General features: G+C 42.5%; 1 long non-coding RNA gene and 1 pseudogene across 2 annotated transcripts in view; both read right to left on the bottom strand.

Annotated features, from left to right (window-relative positions):
- LOC143686489 (uncharacterized) overlaps positions 1 to 22,269 on the bottom strand; it is a 174,911-nt gene that overhangs the window by 101,272 nt on the left and 51,370 nt on the right. The window contains exon 3 of one of the 2 annotated variants that reach the window (XR_013177190.1): positions 12,937 to 13,444. The exons of the other annotated variant lie outside the window; for it this stretch is intronic. This is a non-coding gene — a long non-coding RNA (uncharacterized LOC143686489). Of the gene's footprint in view, positions 1 to 12,936; positions 13,445 to 22,269 lie in introns of those variants that run through there. 2 annotated transcript variants of the gene reach the window in all.
- Positions 14,735 to 16,993, bottom strand: LOC143686487 (targeting protein for Xklp2 pseudogene; annotated as a pseudogene).

Here is a 22,269-nt window from a genome sequence, read left to right on the forward strand (position 1 = left end):
ACTGAATGAAGGAGAAAGAAATACACCTCCCCTGCTGACAGATTAGTTGTTGTGGATTCAGTTTCTTCATGGCAAAATTTTAAAATGGTGATGATGTAAATTACATAACATAACCTATGATAATTTACAACACTGTATTTTCTCATTTGATCAATTGTGATCCTCAACAGTGTTGTATAGGCAGATAGAGAGGGTGTACATTATACAGATAAAGAAGCAGATACAGAGTGAGCCAGGATAGTCAAGTGTTATGAAGTTAACAAATCAGAGGATAAAACCTCCAGGCTTATTATTTCAAGTCTAACACTTCTTCCCCAGCACCAATATTCTGTACTCACATCCCCCAGCACCCCCCTCCAGAGATGAAACAAACCGATTACATCCTCACCACCAAGGAAGGACCAAGGAGAGAAGCTAGTGTTATAACTGCAATATATCAAACTGCTTTAAAGACATACACTATTAACCACAGGATTTCAGACACCAGATATAAAGTAGAGCTGAGAGGGCCTCCTGAAACACCAAAATTCACATCACATAGAAAGGTATCTTTTCTGGAAAGTATCTTTTCTGAAGAGAATCATAAACAGGTCTCCAGGTCCCTGGAGCCCTATCTTCAGTCCTAGAGGCCAGCTCCCTCCTGCTGCAGCAGCCCAGGGATACCCTCCACCCGTAAGTCACTGCTCCGAGAAATGGGAGGCAGCAGCCAGGCTCTGTGGGTTACACAGGATAATCCTAACCAGATAGGTCCCTTCAGTCAGGCTCTAGACTGAAATGAAAGCCTTTTCCAAAAGAGGTCACCAGGGTGACCTAATCGATGGCTTTGTGGCATGAGCAACACAAAGATGCCATCTGTCAGAAGGTGAGAGGGCACAAAGGGAAGGGGGAAGTTTCAAGCCTTCTCTTCCAAGTCCTAAGCATGTTCCCCAAAGTGTGGATCTAATGGCAGGAAAAGAGTTCTTCACGGTCACCCACTCCTCCTGCCTCCTTGATACCTCGAGGCAACCGAAGCTGATACAGAAGGCAGGAAAGGTGAAACGCGTGTTACGGTCAACACTTGGCCTGTGGTGGGGCTGGAGTGGACACTGTCAGAGGACAGATCTGAGTTGTCTCCAGGCTGTGTTAGCTTCGGTAAGTAATTTAAACTTCCCCAGCCTCAGTGTTCTCATTTAGAATAATTCACAGTAAAAATGTAAACTATTGTCACTGTCCATTGTGATTATCCATATTATTTCACTTTCCATACTTAAAAGAGCATACTGATCAACATTAATTTGCCTACTATATTTATTACAGAATTTCCCATATTTTCCATTGGCCCCTTGTGTTAGGGTTCATCTAGAGAAACAGAACTAACAGGAGAGATCTGTAAACATGAGATTTATAAAGGTATCTCACGCAGCCATGGGAACGTAAAACTCCATAATCCGTAGGGCAGGCTGTGAAGCTGGCGGCTCCAATGAAGGGTCCCAGTAGTTCCTTAAAGCAGTTTGATATATTGCAGTTATAACACTAGCTTCTCCGCAGGAAAGGCTCGCTGGCTGAAAAAGCAAGAAGAAAGTCTCTCTTCTTCCTTAAAAGCCTTCAACTGATTGGATTATTTCATTGTGGGAGACACATCTTAGTTGATCGCAGATGTATTCAGCTACAGATGCAATCAACTGACTGATGATTTAATCAATCAGACTTCCAGTTTACCAACCAGCCAAGACATATCATTGCAGCAAGGGTCAGCCCAGTTCTTGGCTGACTAGACAGCTGGGCAGAATCACAGGGCTACGCTAACACCAGAAACTAACCATCAAACCTCTCAAGATCCACTTTCTACCTGTGACTGAGGCAAAAACCTCTACAGGCTGAATCAACAGGCTGCCCTGGCCTTCTGGTTGTATTGTTTAGCCAAAGTTGGGGTGGGGTGGAAAACTCTATCAGAGATGAAAAGAATGAGACTGGGGTGTTTAGTCTCCTAGCTTGCCCTCCACCAAAAGCCTTAACTCTTATCAGGCGGGGGAGACAATTTCCCTAAAACCTTCCCTGGCCCCTTCAATCCTAGCAGTGGTAATGATTCTTCACTGTTGCTAGCCCAAAGGTACTACAGTATGCCTTGCTGCTTTCTTTAAATCCTGACTATATCTTTGTAGTCTCTTTATTAAACTCTCCTTAACTGCACATTTGAGTGAGCCAACTTTTTTTCCTGCTGGGACCTTGGCACATATATCCACTAACTGGTTAATTTCAGCAAAGAGGCATTCCAGCTAGCCAGGTCTAAGATGAAGAAGCTGATAATTGGTTCAAATCTCTGCCCTTGTTTATCTAATTTCCTCTTTTCTGACTCACACAAGTGTTCCTAACCCAATAGTTCCTTTCAGCCATAGTAGTCAACTTTCTGTTCCCTAATCAGGGGCCAAGAACAATGCTATTTTTCAATTACATTTATCCTATAATGTCACTTAAACCTTTGCAGTAAAATGGTTTGTTGAATTTCCCTTTTCCTTCTTTTTAGAATGGCCCTTCTACTTTTTTCTCTCTGTGTATTGCCTACATTAGCCATTCACCTTCCTCCTTAATGGGCCTCCAGTGTTGTGCAGGTATCAGGCACTGGGATACACAGGAAAGGGGGTCAGCCGCCTGGGATGAATCATAGTTGGCCCAATCCGGTCACCATAATCCCTTTCCTCTTTTGCCAGTGATTATTTAAGGTGGAGACACCTTAAATACTGGGAGGAGACAGTATTATGATAACGGGGAAGAAACTTTAGGAGGGGTAAGGGAAGAGGAATTGTAGGAGATTTTTCTTCTTAAAAGAAAGGTACAAAAAAAGAAAATGTTCTCTTCCTTCCTTCCTCCCAGACTTTGATGTTGTTATTTGAGCATGTCCATTATCTTTTGACTAAGGTGGGAAAGTCAAGAGAATCAGAGAGAGGCTGACCCTGAGCCTTGAACATCACTGAGCTGCTGAATAAGCCACCATCAAGATTTCCTGTTGCATGAGAAAATAAGCTCCTATAAATTAACGACTTTTATTTGGGTAATCTTTTATTTTTAGCCAAAAGAATACTCAAATGATATACTACCCAAGGCTAACTGCATTCCCACTGCACAGGTATATTCATCTCACCTACTTCCCTATTCAAGGCAGCTGGAAGCTCTATAGGATATCTCATGTCTCCTGAAATTCTAAAGAAAGTGAATGGGGATGAGAGACTCATGATTTCTATTCTAGGACCCATGATCCCACATAAGTAGATGTTTAACTTCCTAATCCAGAAGTTTATGGCTTCAAATCCATTACCTTTTCTTTTGAGAAAATGCAGGTGGGACAGTTCTATCAGGGGCCAAAGGTGGCTTCATACTATCTTATCCAAACCTAGGATATAGACGTGGTGAAATAACTATTTGGTGGATAAACAAATACATTCATTCACACAGAATGAACTAGATGCAACAGGCAGGATTAGGCTTGGCAGCAAAAGACAAAATAACAGTGGCTTGAAATGGAAATGTATTTCCCTCTCATGTCATTGAAGATTAATGTAGAGACTCTGTCATCATCAGGAATCCAAGGCCCTTCTAAGCTCTTCCTATCATATTACTCGCTATCTTCAATATATGTGTTTCTACCTTGTGTTCTACAGTTTCTGTTCCAGTTCCAGCCATCACATCTGAATTCTAACCCACAGGAAAGAGGAGAAGAGAAGAGAAGGCACAGCCCATCCATTTAAGTGACAAATCCATTGGCAGAACTTTACCCATTGGACAGACCTTAATCTGGAGGCTACGGTTGGATGCTGGGTAGTTTCTGTTTAGCCTCCACTCCAGGTAGATAAATGAATGGATGGCTTCAGTGGGCTCCCTCACCCTCTGGCTTCTGTTGAGCTTGGCAATGGAGACAGAAGTAGGAAATCAGATGGTGGGGATGAGTGAGTTTAAGAGATTCATTTCCTCAATTTGGCTCCTTTTGAGTCAGCGCAGGTTGGCACCTCCCTCTGTCTAGTAGCATGAATGTGAGTGGTCTACCTTGGGTGGTGGGCAATAAGGGGTACATTGTCTGCACACATATATAAATAAAAATTAAAGCAACTAAAAGTTAATCAGCATTTTATTATCACCATGTGCAGACAGTTCTGAACAATGTCAGTGATAAAATACTCCTCCTACCAGGAGCAGGCCACTTCCATCAACACCCCTTCCCCATGGTATCCACTGCTGCTTCCCAAGTCCACAGCTCCTGTCAATCAGCCATCTCCAGGCAGTGACTCCAGATTTGTAGCCACTTCCTTTCCTTACTCCTTCTGTTCTAGAGGAAGCACTATGGGTTGAATTGTGGCCCTGAAAAAGATATGTTGATGTCCTAATCCCGAATACATGTGATTGTGACTTTATTCGGAAATAGGTCTTTGCAGATACAAACAGGATGAGTGCATACTGAGTGAGGGTGGGTCCTAATCCAATAACACAAGAAGAGGAGAAGAAGCATAGACAGATATCCAGAGAAGATAACACCTGGGAAAAGAGAGAAACAAAGGGAAAAAGCCCATGTGAAGATGAAGGTTGACACTGAAGCTTGGCTGCCACAAAACAACCAATGCCAAGGATTGTTTGTAACTAGAAGACAGGAAGAGGCAAGAAAGGATTCTCCTGAAAGCCTTCCGAGAGTATGGCTTTGCTGACATCTTCATTTCAGATGTCTAGCCTCCAAAATGCTAGACAATAAATTTGTTGTTTTAGCTACAAAGTTTGTGGTACTTTTTTATGGCAGCTGTAGAAATCTAATATATGTGGTAACAGCTCTCCGCTGATGCCCGTTTTGGTTTCTGAAAATCTTGTGCTCACCTTTGAAAACAGTCACTTTATTGAACTCTGGTTAATTACCCAGTTCGTGTGTGTCATGTATTTCTCGCTGGTACCCTGGCTGATACAACCCAGCAGCAAAGGACTCTTTATCCTGGAATATTCATGAGCCCAGATAAAAGCTAGAGGTTTTATTACTGATAAAGAAGGAGAAAAAAGATATCGGGAGGATAATAGTCTCTGTCACCCTGAATAAATGCTTCTTTTTTTTTTAACATGAACTTGGAGATCACAGATCTACCAAATGAAAACACTCTATTATTTGTTCCCAGTCACAGCTTTCATACCTTCAACAACTTTTGCTACTTGACCCAAGGAAGTTCCAATTTCTCTGTAAAGGAGCTAAGGAAAGCACGTAGATGGGTGCCACCGAACAGTATATTTGGATTTCTGCCCTAAAGCTGAGTAGGGAGAACCTAATTCCATCCTGGCCTTCATTCACAGATGCATACCAATGAGTTGAGGCCAATGAGAATGGTCTCCTGAGCAATTAGAACTGACGTTGTCCAAATGCCATTCCAGTGCATTCCTACTGGATAGCTTCCCTGCCTCCTAGGAAAGGGAAAGGGAAAGCAGTTTGACCACATCTCTGCACCCACAAACTCTGGGCACCTCCTCATCTCCATGTGTACTTCATGAAGTCAGGCCTGTCTACACCAACCCATCTTCCAGCTCCTGGATGGATCAGCTTCCCCACAGGAAATCCAACTTGACAGCTCATATTTCTTAAACTCAGAACTCCAGCTAGCACTCACTTTTCACTTGTCAGCATCCACACAGCCACTTCCCTGCAACACTGGTTTTATTAAGGTGAAGGCAATGTGTAGAGGCAATAAAATGGCCGAGGATGAACAACTAAATGGAGAGTTTTTGTTTTCTTCCCACCCTCCCCTCACATAAAGTACCTAGTAAATTTGAATTTCATTGTCTGGATACAAAACCATCTGCCCAGGGAGAGCCCATGAAAGGAGTTTCCACAAGGCGATGAGATATGCTTTTCATAGCCATGTGTCACGTCATGGCAATCGGCAGACAGGCCCCTGTTGTGCAGTAGCCCTGCTTCAGGGCCCAGGGGGAAGGACTTCCTGTGGGGGGGGGAGGGCACTGCTTGTTTGCTTGTTGCTACAACAAAGCCTCTGAAAGGACTTCCTGGGAGGCCAAGGTTCAAAGTCCTCACAAGCCTCAAAGCAGGTCCCAGTTCTCCTCCTTGTGGTTGATTAGAAATGCCAAGCTCTCCCAAAAGTGAAGTAAAGCTTTCACTCGGAAAACATTAAAGATGATTTTTGTTTTGGTTGATTGTTTTTCATCTCTATGCCAGATAAGTGCACACACAGCCCAGTTTAAATCTTCACAGGAACCCAGCAAGGCAAGCGTGACCATCCTCATTACAGTGGAGGAAACTGAGGCTCAGAGACGTAAATAACTCTGTGGTCACTCAGCAGCTGGAAAGCAGCAAGCTGACTGTATTCCAGATTGGCCTGACTCCAAAGCCCCATCATACAATCCCCTAGGAAGAGTTGATTTGCTCCATCACCCTCTGTCAGCACCTTTACCAGAATTACACAGAGGGCCAAGGTGAGGCATTGTGGTAATCAACCCTCAGCTCTGGCCTCTGGAGGTTTGGAGTGGGCTGCACAGAAGACAGAGTTGGTGCCTTGAAGAGAAAGAGGTCTACATTATCTTGGCAGCATCATGATGATGCAGGCAAGACACCTTGGCCTGGGGGACAAGATCATATCAGCAGAGGATGACAGGAGACAGGACAAGGCAGGGTTATCAATTGCCTTTTGCCACATGGCAATCAGCATCTAAACTTTGTGGGACAAAACAAGCACAAATTTTCATTTCTCATGATTCTGTGCTCTGGGTGGTTCTTTGGCTCCACATGGTATCCCACTGGAGTTGCTCATGCAAGTACATCCAGCTGGCAGCTGAGCTGGGCTGGAAGTTCCCAGAAGGCTCTCTCAAACGTTTGGCTGGGTGCTTCAGTTTTTTTCATAGTCTCTATTTCTATGGGATGTTTCATCATCCAAGGCCTTATCACATGTCCTTTCTCTCCAAGAGGACAGCTTGGGCTTCCTTACATCATGGCTCTGAGAAAATGAAAGCAGAAACCACCAGGCCTCATAAGTACTAGTCCTGGGGCTGGCAGAGTGCCACTTCTACTTTTGCCACATTCTCTGGGTTCAAGGAAATCACGGACCAGCCCAGATGCAAGGAAAGGAGAAGCAAACTCCATTTCTAACTGGGAGTAGCAACATGTGCACAAAGAGAGGGGAGAAATTGCTGGTAGCCATCTTTGGAGAAAATTCTACCACAGTGGGTGTGCTCAGGATTCCCTTTCAGAAGAAGGCACGCTTGCCCTGCAGAACCAGTTGAGAGAGGGATTCCTGTGCAGCAGCAAGATGAATATGACTTGTCTAGAATGCCAACTCCAGCTGATTGGTCATGGATGCCTGGGATGTGTACTGAAAAAGATTCTGAAGTAGTATCTCAGTCAAAGAAGAAAATCTTCCACTTTTAAACTATCCATTCATTCATTCCTTTTTTGTTTCAAAAATATTTAATGAGCATGCATCCAGTGGCATGCCCTCCTCTGGGCCCTGGGAGAGAGCGCAGGGAAAGGACACCCATCACATCACCTTTTCTCAAGGTGCTTACACTCTAATGGAGGAATGTGCTGGTTTGAAAGGATGTTTGTACCCTAGAAAAGTCATGTATTAATCCTAATCCCATTTTGTAAAGGCAGTCGTTCCTTGTGTGATTTAATCAAGAGTGGCTGATAAAATGGATTAGCTGGAGGCGCATCTCCACCCATTTGGGTGGATCTTGATTAGTTTCTAAAGTCCTATAAAAGAGGAAACATTTTGGAGAATGGGAGGTTCAGAGAGAGCAGAGAATGCACAGCACCACGAAACAGAGAGTCCACGAGCCAGTGACCTTTGAAGATGAAGAAGGAAAATGCCTTCCAGGGAGCTTCATGAAACAGGAAGCCAGGAGAAGCTAGCAGATGATACCGTGTTCATCACATGCCCTTCCAGCTGAGAGAGAAACCCTGTGTTCGCCATGTGCCTTCTCACTTGAGAGAGAAACCCTGAACTTCATTGGCCTTCTTGAACCAAATTATCTTTCCCTGGATGGATGCCTTTGATTGGACATTTCTAGACTTGTTTTAATTGGGACATTTTCTCAGCCTTAGTAAACTAGCAACTTACAAATTCCCCTTTTTAAAAGCAATTCTGTCTCTGGTATATTGCATTCCGGCAGCTAGCGAACTAGAACAGGGAGACAGATAATAAATAAATAAAACACAGATGTTAGGTAGAAATTAGTACTAAGAAGAAAAATTAAATAGGCACATGGATAGAGAGGATGGGGGCCTCTTTAATAAGGCAACGTGAGCAAAACATGAATGAAGAGAGAAAGTGAGCCATATAGGTAAAACAGTTGCTATGGGCTGAATTGTGAATTACTAAAAGAAATGTTGAAGTCCTAATCCCCAGCACCTCAGAATGTGACCATTTTTGGAGATAAAGTCTTTGCAAATGTAATTAGCTGAGGATCAAGATGAGATCATGATAGGGTAGCTTGAGCTCTAAACCCAATGACTGTTGTCCTTATAAGAAGAGGTAAAGGGCCATGGTGGTTCAGTGGCAGAGTTCTCACCTGCCATGCTGGAAACCCGGGTTTGATTCCCCATGCCTGCCCATGCAAAAAAAAAAAAAAAAGAGGTAACGACAGAGAGACAAGTGGAAAGGCCACATGAAGTCAGGGACAGAGATTAGAATCATGCTGCCACAACTCAAGGAATGCCTGGGGCTACAAGAAGCTGCAAGAGGCAAGGAAGTATTCGTTCCTAGAGAGAGCATGGCCCTGTGCCCATGTCATTTAAGACTCCTGGTCTCCAAAACTTAAGAGAATAAATTTATGTTGTTTTAAGATTCCCAGTTTGTGGTGGTCTGTTATGGCAGCCCTAGGAAACGAAGACAGCAGGGAAGAACGTTCCAGAGGAATGGTATTTGCAAAGGCCTAGGAAATAAATCTTTGGTATTTCTGAGGAACACTGAGGCAGTAAGGGAGGGCAGAAACTGTGGTTCTGCCGTAAGTACAGAAGAATGCTTTCTACATCACCAACTCTATATCAATTCAGTATACAGATAGTGCAACCCACAAATCCAAACCACGCATGTAATTTAAATTTCCTGGTAGCCACATTTTTAAAAGTAGAAAGAAAAGGGTAAAAGGTAAGTTTAATGAAATAATTTATTTAATTCAATATTTCAAAATAATATTTCAACATGTAATAATGCAAAAATTATGAGCCTCTTGCCTCCCTCATACCCTCTCACCTCCCTTACCTCTGGTTTTGTGAGAGTTCCTGCATGTTCTCTTACATGTGTATCTAATAAATTTTCTGCCTGCTTAAAAAAAGAATTATGAATGAGAAAGTTTACTTTTGTTCATAACTAAGCCTTCAAAATCCAGGGTGCATTTTCCATTCACAGTGCCTCTCAATTCAGACCAGACCCATTGTGAGTGCTCAGTAAGCATGTGGTGGGTGGTTGCCAAATTAGATGGTGTCTTTCTATATAATCTAGACTAGTATTTTCCAAATAGGTATGTCTCAGAATACTGCTCTTAAACACACTGAGAGACAAACTAGCAATGTGTCCTAGTCACCAATAAATAAAAATAAAAATGGAGAAATACCGGTTAAATGAATTTTTTTAAATGGTTACTGATAGCGGAACTTCTCACAACTGTTAATATGCTAATTTATATTATGAATCTCCTGGAGAGCCATAAAGTAAGAATGCAGGTGGTAAATTTTTAAGAACTGTGCTGTGAGGAGTCCAAAGAGTTTCCACAGAGATTCCTGAGGGGAGGGGTCCCTATCCTACGCTGGTTACAAAGTAAGGGAGCTCTCAATTCCCCTATCTCCAGTTCAGTAGATCTGCTACAATTTTCAATTGTTTCTTTGCTTACCACTTACCGTAATATTCCAATTGAGAATGGGTTGCAGAGGTTTTTTGCTGTTGTTGTTAGAGCCCTAGGTTCTCTAAATAGCTATCACATATGCCTCAGAGAATTATCATTCCTCATCTACCTTAGATGCCCAAGTGTTCTTTAGAAAACAGCTTCACAAAGGAGATTAGAAGCAAACCTCACCTGACATGGCCTCATCTTCAGGGCAGACACAATTTGACGCTGCTGCACACAAAGGAAGAGCTGCAAGCACCACCCTGGTAGAGTTCCAACCAAAGACTTCACTCCAGCGAGCACACGGGGGCATTAACTTGAGCTGTTTACTGATGAATTGCCAGTTCCCACCACACAGGGCTGCTCTGTTGTTTAAAGCCAACGTGAGACTCAACAATGGAAATAATTTTCTGTTTGAGTTTATAGATAGAGCCCAAAGGTAGCTGTCCTCTAACATTCCAACCCAAAGAAGGCCCAGCATTCTGTCTAGTCCCTGAAAGAAAATCCAGTGGTAAAAAAAATGGATATTTTACCAAAGGTTTTGCTCCATCTTAAAGGAGATGGAGCAGAGTTCAACCACACAGGGTATTTCACTTCCAAAAAATCCCCTTAAAACATGTCTCTTTTTTCCAAATCTCCCCTAGGACACCATGCTACCATATAAGCTGTCCCGAAGAGTGAAAAGAAGTAAGGAGGAGAGTGAATTGAAGAACCACTATGGTGGGGGAAATGCCAAGGAAAGAAGCATCTGGGCACTGATGATGTCTAACTCCAATCAGAGTCTACACATTTGTATATCAGGTTCTAAACCAACCTGTATCAATCAGGTTCCAAAAGAAAACAGATGGTATGCTCAAATTAGGTAATTTGGAGAGGTTAGTAAAAGAGCTACTTCCAAAATGTAGGGTGCAGAAAACCTCCATGAGAAAGCCTGATACCCAGGGGCCAGTAACTGTGAGGTCAGTGACCAGAGCCTACAGACAGAGAGGACCATGTGGAGAGAGCCGCTTGACAGTACCTGTAACCTCTGGTCAAGGGACATAGCCAGACCAAGGGAACATTTTAGGGAGGGGGCGAGAGGAATAAGTACTCAACTTTACTCTCCCTCCTCCCTTTAATACCCTTCTTTAAAATTGGCCAAACCCATTTGGAAACCAGGGAGCAAGAGAACCAGTGAAGTTGTATATGACTAGCAGGATGGAGAAGGCCCCAGAAGGAAATACAGATCTCTAGTACAATCACTACCAGTTACAGATATGTCCTAGGCCAATTGGGGAAGACACTTGCAGCTTCTCTGAATCCATGAGCTCTAATGAATTTGAAAGTCCAGAGTTGCCTGCAGCCATCTTGACATAAGAAAAAAACTTATCTGACAATAAGACCAAGTAAAGGAATGTAAAGCTGAAAAATGGAGAAAGGACTGTGATGAAGTACTCTGAAACCCTGACTCCAGATGTGCCAGTTTGAATCCATTGTGTACCCCAGAAAAGCCATGTTTTAATTCTGATCCATCTGCTATTTCTTTTAATCCCTATTCAGTACTGTAGGTTAGAGACTTGATTAGATCATCTCCACAAAGATGTAACATACCGAATTGTGGATATTAACTTTTGACTAGAGGGAAATGTAACTTCGCCCATTCCAGGTGGGTCTTGATTACTTTACTGAAATCCTTTAAAAGAGGAAGCGTTTTGGAGACAGAGACAGAGCCACAAGAAGCAGTAGAGCCATGAAAATCACAGAGGCCACGCCATCAGACACCTTTGGAGATGAAGAAGTAGAACGCCCCCAGGGGAGCTTCAAGAAACAAAAGCATGGAGAGAAAGCTAGCAGATGTTGCCATGTTCACCATGTGCCTTTCCAGCTGAGAGAGAAACCCTGAACTTCACTGGGCTTTCTTGAGTGAAGTTAACCTCTTATTGGTGCCTTAATTTGGACATTTTTATAGACTTGCTTTAATTGGGACATTTTCACGGCCTTAGAACTGTAAACTTGCAACTTGATAAATTTCCCCTTGTAAAAGCCATTCTGTTTCTGGTATATCACATTCCAGCAGGTAGCAAACTAGAACACCAGCCATACCTGTAACCACAAAGTTGCAGCAGCCATAACTGAAGCAAGATTCCCCAGTTACTGTGGGCTGAAAGACGTCAGTTTTCTTAAGCTAATTCACACTATCTTTTCTCACTTGAAGCTAAAAGATTCCCAACACTTCTTATCATAAATGAGGGAAATTGAGATGCCAGGAAATCAATAAACTTGAAAGAGTTCACATGTACACTAAGCAGCAGAGCTGCAATTCTATTCCAATTTTACCTTCTAAAGCTGTGCTCTCCACTACACTCCACCATGACCCTTAGGCTTATTCTCCTAACCCCAGTCATGGACAGTGATTTTTCAGTCATGCTTGTTTCCATCTCTTCCACAAATGCTTTTAGATGAAAAATTCTACTGGAGACATGTTCCCAGGGAACTCTCTACCCTCCTGCACTTCTCTTTGTCAATCTATAAAAGCTGATTTTCACAATCTGAATGACCAAAAAATAGAGCTGTAGCTCTGTAGTGAAGAAAGGAAAATAAATCTTGCTGACTTGTGATACAGCTAGAAGACAAATTTCCACAAAAGCCCCTGGAGTAAATGACAAGTTCCATTCTCACCAGTGGCAGGATGCCATATTTTGACAATGGTTTCAACATGAGCAGCCTGCTGGGAAAGCAGTGTTAGTGATGCTTCTTGAATAATCTCTTTAAAAGGTACAGCACTCATTCCCACTTACCAATTTGTTAAGAAAAGAGAAAAAACATCACACAGGAAAGAATGAGATGACTTTTGAAAGCTTGAACAATGATATCCATTGATGAAAGCAAGGATGTAGTAAGAAAAAAAAAGTAAAATTAGCAATCCTTTCTCCCTTGGTAGGAACTCCAGAACACAGCCGTGTTCTTGTCCATGAAGTACACTCTGTCTCCCTAACTAAATCCTTACCTTGTGGAACAAACCATTTATACAAGGAAAAGATATAAAACAGAGTGTGTATGTGTTATATGTATTCTTCCAAATACATATAACACATACATATGTGCACACACACTCACACAGTTCATATCTCAATGCAGACACACAAACACACTCCGTTTATAAAACCCATACATTTTTCAGCCTTCTGACAAATGAGCTCAGATGAAGTCAGCCATTTCAGAGGATTAACCCTTGCAAGCCATGGTGCCTACCTAAACACTGCAGGAGCAGAGAGGGCATTGGCTTTGGAGACATGGAAACCAGGTATGACTCTTGGTTCTACCATGCCATAGCTATGCAAATACTGGGAAAATTACTTAACATGTCCAAGCCTCATCTGTAAAATGGGGATAATAACACCTACTGCTTTGGCATGCTATAAAAATTCCATAAGATAACATACCTAATGGTCAATAAATGGCAGTGATGGTAATTAATTACCTTCCTTTAGATACTGCTTAGGTCAGGTTTCCTTCACAGGTCTTCAAGCATGGTATAATGATTATGTGCGTGGGCTTTGGTTACAAACAAATGTGGGTTCCAATCCTGGATTCTTCACTCTGAGACTTAGGACAATGTGTCCTATAGTTTTGCCTGCATGAGAAACAAACCCCAAATCTCAGTGACATGCAACAATAAGCCTTGATTTTAGCCTGCATTTCTATGGATCAGCCAAGCTTTGACTACTCCAAGCTGGGCTCAGGTGGGGGGCTCTTCTGATCCCTGTTGCACTTGTTCACACATATACAGGTTGGCTGGGAAAGCTTGGCTGGGAAAGCTTGCCTGGGGTGTCTCTGTCCACATGTCTCCTGTTCTACTCATGGGATCAGCAAACTGTATTTCCCAGCCCCTAGGCATGTTTTCATGACAATGGCAAATGCACAAGAGGATGGGAAGAAATGCATAAGGTTCCTAAATTCTGAGTTTGGCACCAGAATGCCATCACTTCTTGTATAATCTATTGCACAAAACCAGTCTCAGGGCCAAACACAAAGTCAAAGAGCTTCAAAATACTCCCCACCCATTTAATAGAAGGAACTACTAAGTCACATAGCAGAGGGTACACATGATGCAGAGAATGAATAATTGGGGAGACAAGGCAATCTACCACAGACTATAATCTAACTTTGTCTTAGTTCCTTCATCTGAAAAACAGAAATAATGCCACCTACATAATGGTTTTTTGTTTGTTTGTTTGTTTTGAGGGGAAGACAAATATACTAATTCCAAACAAGGTCGCTGGAAGACTTTTTAAATGAACGCTGCACTGTTATCAGCAACAACACAGGGAAAAATGTGCCTTAAAGGCAGCTCGGCCCAAAGCTTGCCAATTGGCTGCTGTGCGGTTTCCCATCAGTCCATGTGGTCTTCTTCCTCATTAGTGCAGTTGTTGAGGCTTCTGACCTCTTAGCAAAGAACTCCTGAACTCTAAATTCATTTTGTGCAGAGAAAAGAATGAAGCTTCTCTCTATATACTGACCTTTCCTCATTTAAACCATGACTTAAATTCTATCTCAATATTTAACTAACTTTATTTTCTGATTAAAATAGAACCAAAAAAAAGAGGGATGGGAAGGAGGCAATTGAGATTACACTATATTGATACAGATACTTTAAGTTCTAGTCAGAGATTAAGAACTATATATAAAAGTTCAACTGATGGTTTAAAGGAAATTACTACATGAAATCTGATATAGACAAGCATGAGTCGAGTCTCATTATTAGCTTCAATAATGTAAGAAAATGATTCTCAATAAAATGGAGTCCACAGCTGTCAAGTTTGCGCTGTCAGGCATGGGTATGCAAAGAGTCTGGAGAAATGGGTTCTTTCTGTGCCCCAGTGACAAAAAATGAAGGCTCCTGGATTGATGTAAAGAGTAGCTCCTCTTCCCAGGTGGTGCTTACAGCTCAGTTGAATCGAGTGGAGAATTTGGGAGAAACAGGCACAGTCAGAGGCTGGTCACTAGATTTTACCTCCACACCCTGGTACCTGCGTATCGGATTTGCCTTATGCACCAGTTCTTTCCATAACCTAGCCAGCTCTTCCTTCTTCTGCTCTTCTTCCTGTTGCCTGGCTGCCTCCACCTGCTTAACATTCTGGGCTTCTACCTCAGCCTTTCTTTTTTCCAGCTCCTGCTGCTCCCTAGCTCTCTTCTCAGTGGCCAACTGAAAAGGTTCCTGAACTAGAGAACCAGAAAGGCCCTCAGCAACTGTTTTTTTCTCTTTCTTAGGAACAAAGGGTTCCTGGCAGATGATAGTATTTGGAGGAGCCTTGAAGCAAGCTGCTTCTCTCTGCTGCTTCAGCTCCTCTTCCAGCTGGAACTTCCAAGTCTGTGCCTTCATAGCACCTCTTTTGTCAGTTTCCAAGCAGAAAGGCTCAATCTGGGTTGTACTCTTCACCTTCTTCTCTGGAAGGTTAATGGTGTCAAAATGAGGCAAGGGAAGAGCCTTGAACTTGGGAAGAGCCTTGAACTTGGAAACCTCGCCTTTCTGCAGATCTTTTATTTTCTTCTCCTTCTGTACTGACGTTCTTTGTCCCGGGAATCAAAGGAGAAAGGGCATGTTTCCACAGTTCTTGCCTCTGGGATTTGGGGCTTAAAAGGCACCCCGTAATGTGACACAGGTTGAGCTCATATCACTACTGGCTATTCCTCTTCCTCATCTTCTGTGGTGGGCACACGGATTCTGTTCTTCAAAACAAAGGCTGGTGACTTGGGCATGGTGATTGGAAGCACCTTCTTTTCAGGAACACCCACAACATCTTCCAAGATCTTAGTAGGGCAAGGTCTGGAATGAAATTCAAAGTGTTCATCCTCTGATTTCTTCTTTGATTCTTGTTCCTGGATTCTTTTCTCAATTTCTAAATCAAAGCCAACAGGCTGAGTGGGTGGCTTCATGGGTGGTTTCTTGGGTAAAATGGGTCCTTCTTCAAGAATTCTGGGATCAAGTTCCCATGCTTTGAATTTGTACTGCCGTATTTTCTCGAGCTCTTCGGCTTCCTGATCAGCTGTACTTTTGCAGGTCACAGGTCTTGCATGCTGTTTGGTTTGCAGTTTAGGAGTCTGTGGGTCTGTAGAGATCTTGACCACAGATTTGGAGGGTAGGAGGCTAATATCATCCTTCTTGCTCCTCAAGTGATATCTGTTAGGGGTTCATTTATGGAAGGCTTCAACTTGCTGTGTAAGGGACACATACGAAGAAGCTGTTTCATCAAATGTTCTTTTCTTTCCTTGGGACGGGTTGAAAGGCTTAATGATGGTGCATCCCTTAGACACTCGGGCAGGAGATGGTAGATGCTTTCGCAGCTCAGATGTAAAGTTCACTTCCTTATATTGCTCCTGGTTCTTAGGTTTGATTCACTCATCTGTGCAGAAGTGGAAGTCAACTGCTTTGGTTACCTGGTTGACTGATTTCTTCGCAGGTTGCCCTGTTCCTGCAAGAGCAAATTTCTTGAATTCTTCATTCTTCCACATCTCAACCGCCTCTTGCTGCATGTTCATTCTTTTCTCCAATTCCTGTTCCGCAGTACTTTTCAGAACCTTTTGCACTTTCATGTTTTTGGAGGGTGGAATTTCATTAATAGCAGGAGTGGTACATCTCTTCGTTTTCATTTTTGCATGATGATTTTGTTTCTGTTCCAAATCCTTCTGAGCAGAGAGCCTAATAGATCTTCTCTGAGGTTGAGCTAGAGTATTTCTTCATGTGGCAACCTCAACTTCCAGGGAAGAAGAAACGTTTGATGGAGTGAAATGTTCCAACAGATTTTCTTTTTCTGCCTGTTTGTAGTAAGTGTTGTCAACTGGTCTCAGAGGTGTGTCAGTAGTTTGCTGAAGATTAGCCCTTCTCAGAGGAGTTTTGCCATGAAAAAGCCCTCCTGTCCCATTCTACCCAGGAAAGTTATTCCCTAAATTTGCTTTCTCATCAAACCAGGAATCTATGTTTTGAGTATCTTCCTCATCATTCAAAGATGTGAAATTGATGAAGTTTGTGGGTGCATCATAGGAATAAGAGGTTTTAACTTGTGACATTGTCCCTTCCTTGGTGCAGAGGAGATTATCCCAGTATTTCTGTCACTTTTCTCAGCAGCTTATCTTTCTGTGGTTTAATCGATCTATCAGTCAACCTGCTTACAGGCTCGATTCAAAGTTGTAGTATATTCTCTCGCCTTTCTGAAATCTTGACGTTTGGCAGGTACTTCAGAACGCAGTGGGGCGCTCTCTCCCAGGTCTTGACGCCAGCTGCCAAAAGCGTGCACCCCCATTGCGTCTCGGGCGCGCGCGCTGCCGCGGCACCGAAGTGACTGAGGTTGCAAGGTCCCCGGGTCTCTTCAGGGGAAACTGAGGCCAGCTCGTTTGGAAGAGAAGGTGCGTGCAGTCAAGCCAGGTAGGCCGGCCTGGGTCCGCACCGCGGAACTCGGCCGTGAGGACCCTTGGGTCTGGAAACTGCCAGGCCCACCGAGGTTGATGTGGCCCCCCAGGCTTCATGGGGCTCACCCATAATGGTTTTTTAAAAAATATTAAATAAGATGGTATATATTTGTGCCTAACATATGCTTGGCTCTGAGAGAGTACTCAATAAATGTAAGCTAATAGTAATAACTGATGTAGTGGTGGTATGAGTAAGATGGAATTCTGTGGTATTCTTCTAAAGAATTCTGGTCTGCTTTATTTATATATTCATATACTAATTAACTATTTATATAAACTACCTACATAAGTACCACACACCAAAAGCTTCATTACTGAGCTGATCACACAACAAGGATAATATTGTGGTGATCTGTAGCTGTTATGTACCCCGGAGAAAGACCATGTGGTTTTAATCCATCCCTGTGGATGCAAACATATTGTGGGTGGCACTCTTTGGTTAGGTTGTTTCAACTGAGATGTGACCCACCCTATTCAAGGTGGGTCTTAATCCTTCTCCTGGAATCCTTTATTAAGAGGATAAAGGACAGAAAAAGTGTAGAGATCTTAGAGAGAAGCCCCACAGAAGCTGAGAGAGGAAGCCACTGAAGGCAGAAACTGAAAGCAACAAAACCTGGGAGAAAAGGAGCAGGAGCCATGGGCCATGTGCCTTCCCCTGTGACAGAGATGTCCCAGATACCAGCAACTTTTCTTAAGAGAAGGCATCATCCTGTTGATGCCTTTATTTGAACATTTTCATGGCCTGAGAACTGTAAATATGTAAGCCAATACATTCCCATTGGAAAAGCCAACCTATCTCGGGTATGTTGCATTTCAGCAGCTTTAGCAAAACAAAACACCTCAATTAACATTTGCATAACATTTTCATCCCCAGAATCTAATTTGATCCTCACAACTACCCTTTCCTGTAAGTTTTATTATCCCTGTTAAATGAAAAATGGAGCTAAGACTCACTGAATATATCTATGATCTTCAGTAGACAAAAAGTCTTACCTCTCAAAGTCAAGATTCTATATCCCAGTAGTGGGGTTACCTCAGGATGGGACCATCCCTTCAAGTCTCCTTTTCACTTAGAATTCACAGATGCTAAAAGACTTGAGGGAAACACGCAGTAATCCCATGTGCTTGGTTCCATTCCTTTTTTTCTTAATTCAATTATGAAACAATATCTAGCCGTATCCTGAAGAATGAATGGGCATTATCTTGAAGAGCAAAAGGGGAGAGCAGAGAAGTGGATGGCATTACAGACAGAGACACAGCAAGAGCAAAGGCAGATGGTTAGAAACCTTAGAGCACATCTGAGAAAATAAAGTTCAATAATAAGACATAATGTCAGGGCTGAGATGGAGGGAGATGATATTGGAAAAGTAGTCAGGCATTTTATCAAGAATCGTCTTGCATGACCAGCTCCAGAGCTTGGATTTTAGATTATAAACAGTGAAGACTCATTGGAAGGTTTTTTGAAAAGGGCATGATGAAGACAATTTTGAGATTTATAATGAGTTGGCTGCCAGCTGGTGAAGGGTTCTGAAGAGCATAATGTCTTCATAAGAAAACAGCTAGCAAGCATCCTTCCAGTTGACTGCTTTGCAGAGAGGAAGACATAGATGGAAGGACCAGCACAGTTGGGGTTAATCTCATCCTTGGGAACATATCAAATGGGGGGAATAGCTATACCAGCACAAAAGAAGTGTCCAAGAAACAGATCTGAGTTATTGGAATAAGAGGAACCTAGGAGGCATTTCATCATCCTGCTCATTACAGAGGAGAAAACTGTTGCCTAAGAAGGGGAAGTGATGTGCTTAAGGTCACATATGAGCCCCCCAAATCTTAGACCTGTTCTTGTCTCACCCCCATCTAGATTTTCCACCCCCTCTGCAGTCACAGAAGGGGACCTGAGGACCTAATGTGTGCAGGCACTACGGAAAACAGAGCACTGAGACCCTGGGGAGATTTTTTCTTAAGCTCACAAGACTATGAATACTGACATCACCGCTCTCCTTTCTCGGCATGGCTCCCAGCAAGTCTTTCCACCTCATGAAATACCCTCACAGTAACAATCAGGCCAGTGTTGGGGTGTCCAGACCAAACAACTGGACACCATAAACAAGACAAGTTGACACATGAACTTAACCATCACTCACTGCAACAATCAATACACATTACCTTGACCCTGAAGTTAAGGTCTCTAGGAATATTCCACACCACTAAAGTAAACAGCCGTTAATTATCACCAGCCCATTCCTCACTTCCACCTTAACTTTACTCACTCAATTCCCCAAAGTCACCAACAGAAACTGAACTTAAAATGTATCAAAGGGAGGTCCCTGTACTATAACAAAAATACAGTTGGTATCATAAATCAGAAGGAAATAAAGGAAAACAGTTAAAGGATGTGTCCAATGAAATACAACCAGAGTTAATAGCCAGAGTTAATAGTAGGAAATAATCTTTTCTTGTTTCCTCCCAAAGATCTATGGAAACAAGTTGTGTACTAGAGGAAAAAAGCTCTGTTTAGAGAAGATTAGTGTGAAACAGGTAGTTCAAGAGGCAAAATGCTAAGGAACTTGCCTTCTATGGCAGCTCTAAGTGGTCCCATACAATTTGTGTCAACTCTGTGGGCTTCAGGAGCCTGCTCTGGAAATAAAGGGAATTGGACAAGGCGATCTCCTCCAGCTCTAAAAGACCATGATTTTGATCCAAAATAAGACTGAGGAAGATTAGAAATCAAAGCTCATGACCACAGGGGAACTCAAAATGACTCTCTAAGCTTGATTTAGCCCCATTATTATTTCTTTGTTTAGTTTCTGGTTTTTCTTTTCTTTCCTCATGGGCAATCTATCTTTCCCATAGCCAAAAATAATAAAATGGGGCAAGCTGTCCTAGAGTAGTACAGACTGAGAGAATCTAAGCATGTCCCATGCTTCAGGCCAACTCCCAAGTAAGACGTGCAGAATAATTAGAGAACTTCTCAGAGGAGACCAGGATTTGGAACCACCCACAAATTAAATCAGTCCTAGGACTGCCCTGGCCTGTGTCCTGTACTAACTGGTTTCACGTCCTTTGTGTCAGCTGAAACCCCCCGTGGTCTGCATTACACATAGATGCCAGTCCAGACTGTCACTCATAATATGAGAGGTTTCCTTGGCATCTGCAGCCCTGGGAGCCATCTCATAATGAGTACAAAATAAATGCTTCTGCTGGAAGCCTCAATGGATATCAAATTTCCTGCAGCTAATTTTGAAATGAATCTAAAATCATTTTTCTTTTCCACTATCCTCTGACTCTATACCAGAGACGGTACCTTCACAGGCCTCTTAAATTGGTTCGATGTGTGGGCTTAGAGAATTTTGAAACTCTTGGGATAACCACAAAAGTTGAATAACTATTAACTACAAGTTGCAAAGACTCTCCATACAGGAACCAGCTTTAATTTACAGAGTTCTGTAAATGTTCTAGGCACTGTGTCAAGCATTTGCTCCTCACAGGTACCCTCCAAGTCACATTTTCATTTATTTTCAAAGAAACCACATCTTAAAGAAGTTGAGATTAACCTACCCTTGGTAAGTAGGAGAGCAGAGATGTTCTGGGCACCAGCTGATTCCAGAGACAGGTTTCCCACCAAGTATGCATCTATGCGGCTGGTGCTTCCTAATCACCCTCTGGGTGCCAGGCAAAGCACAGGTGCTGGGAATACAATGTCCAACAAAACTAACTCGTGCAGAAGCCAGTGGGAAGCAGGCATTAAACAAAACAGCACACAAATAAATATCTTATTACAAACTGCAATTGATGCTTTAAGGAAAATAGTAGGTCATTAAATAGAATGAACATGTATAACAAGTAGACCTAGTCGATGCAGAGTCAGGAGGAGAGGCACTGAGGGAAGATCTTAGTGAGGAAGGATGAGAAGCAGCTATTCTTGTGGGGGCGGGGGGATAGGGACATGAGCATTTCCCAGAAAATGGGAGCAACTTTCACAAAGGCCATGATGTAGAACAGAAATTGGCTGTTAAAGGAAAGCTTCCCCCATACAAAGTCAGTTTTTCAACTTTATACCAGGTCAAGAGCACTTCTGAATAGATTTCATGGTGAATCCCACAAAAACTCACCCTCATTCCCCAATGCTACTAACAATATATGAAGTGTTTTACAAGTTTAATAGGTTGTATTTTATCTTTACCCCCATTTCATAGAAGAAAGAAAAGGAGGCTTGCAGAGAAATAACTTTCCCAAGATCACAAAGCAGGCACTGTCTCTTCTATGGTAAAAGAGCCAATTCTCTAAATGCCCCATCCCACTCCCATACCAAGAAATCAGCAAGAGGCACGATGCCTGGCACAGAACAGCTACCAAATCGATATGTGAAGAACAAATGAATGATGCCATTGATAACCATTCACAAGGGCTACTGAGAAGACAACCTGGGAGAGTAAAAGGAGCAGAGATTTGAGGTTCAGTCATCCTAGTTGACCAGCTCTACTCCAACCCCTTGCCAACTCTATGACCCTGCTTGTCAGTCTGCCCACAATACCCTCCCATACTTTATCAGTATTATTTAAAATAGCAAGGATAAGCAATAGATTTTTAAAAATTAAGCACAGTAATATAACTACCAAACTGGGGAAAAACAAAGAAGGAGGAAAGTGAAGGAGGCTAAACACTCATCTTCCAGAGCAATACATCAACAGGTAGTTTCTAATGTGGATAATAACATATAAACATTTCATTTAAATTTATGTAAGTATCCACTAGCAGAAAGAAAACCAGAAAGAAAAAGAAGGAAGCCTCTGGAAAGTGAAATAGGAAAGGAGGGAAGTGGGGCTCAATGACTGGTTACCTCATGTTCATACCAAAAAAAAAATATTTAAAGTACTCTGACAGAAAGTGTCAATTAAAGTGTAGCTTTAATCATTGCCAGTATATATTTGGCAGTCATTATCTACTGAGCACCATGCTTGGTGCAGCAGAACACCAGGCTGCTGTACCAAT

The sequence above is a fragment of the Tamandua tetradactyla genome, chromosome 6 (assembly GCF_023851605.1).
Source record: "Tamandua tetradactyla isolate mTamTet1 chromosome 6, mTamTet1.pri, whole genome shotgun sequence".
Taxonomy (NCBI): Eukaryota; Metazoa; Chordata; class Mammalia; order Pilosa; family Myrmecophagidae; genus Tamandua; species Tamandua tetradactyla.